At 46.8% G+C, this 917-nt stretch overlaps 1 pseudogene; it reads right to left on the reverse strand.

Moving 5' to 3' along the window:
* LOC102496013 (U6 snRNA-associated Sm-like protein LSm3) overlaps positions 1–271 on the reverse strand; it is a 976-nt pseudogene extending 705 nt beyond the window's left edge.
* Between the last annotated feature and the right edge of the window lie 646 nt (positions 272–917).

The following is a 917-nucleotide window of genomic DNA, read 5'->3' on the forward strand; positions in this document are numbered from 1 at the left end:
GAACCGCGGTCGACTACGTGGGAGTCCAGCGACATAGCCATTACGCTAATTGCTGGTTCCCTCTTCATCAGTTTTGATAGTCACAGTTTGTTATAGTAGTCACATCTTGGAGTATCATATTTAAATGTTGATCATCAGCGTGTAATCTGCCTCGAAGCTCTTGATCGTTTCGCATTTTCACATAAATTCATTTATCCAGGATGAGCCTGGTGAGATCCCAGAGCTCCTCTATGGTGTTGGTAGTGTGCTGCTGGTCCACATCGTCTGCCATGTTTTGCCAGCACATATTTAAGAATGGCTTTCCTAGGTAATGTTACCTATCTCAGCTGGCAGATTAAAGATATACATGTCTGTATATTCCCATTGCTCCACACTCCTGCCAATAATTGATGATACATTTTTTTTTTGGAGAGATTTTTGTTATAGGACACATGCGCTCGCCAGACAAACAGAGACAGAGATAGAAAGCGAGAAATCACCCCCCAGAGGGGATGGCCATGCTGCATCCCTTCTCCTCCATTCTCCTCTCGGGATCTTAGGCACACACGCACACGTGCCCAGTGTGAGTTTAAGCCACCGGCTCTGGGACTCGAGCTGCAGTCCAGCGACATAGCCATTATGCTAACCAATAATTAAAAAATATATATATATCGAATCTAGGGACCAACAGTTAGCGTAATGGCTATGTCGCTGAACTCCCATATAGTCATCCGCAGTTCGAGTCCCAGACCCAGTGGCTTAAACTCACACTGGGCGTGTGTGTGTGAGTGCCCAAGATCCCAAGAGGAGAATGGAGGAGAAGGGATTGTGGAGTGGCCATCTCCCCTGGGGTGTGGGGGGGTGATTTCTCGTTTTCTATCACTCTGTCTCTCTCTATCTTTCTGGCAAGCGCACGTGCCCTCTAGCAAAATAACTCT

Source organism: Tupaia chinensis, unplaced genomic scaffold (assembly GCF_000334495.1).
Source record: "Tupaia chinensis unplaced genomic scaffold, TupChi_1.0 Scaffold147282_1, whole genome shotgun sequence".
In the NCBI taxonomy this organism is placed as follows: domain Eukaryota; kingdom Metazoa; phylum Chordata; class Mammalia; order Scandentia; family Tupaiidae; genus Tupaia; species Tupaia belangeri.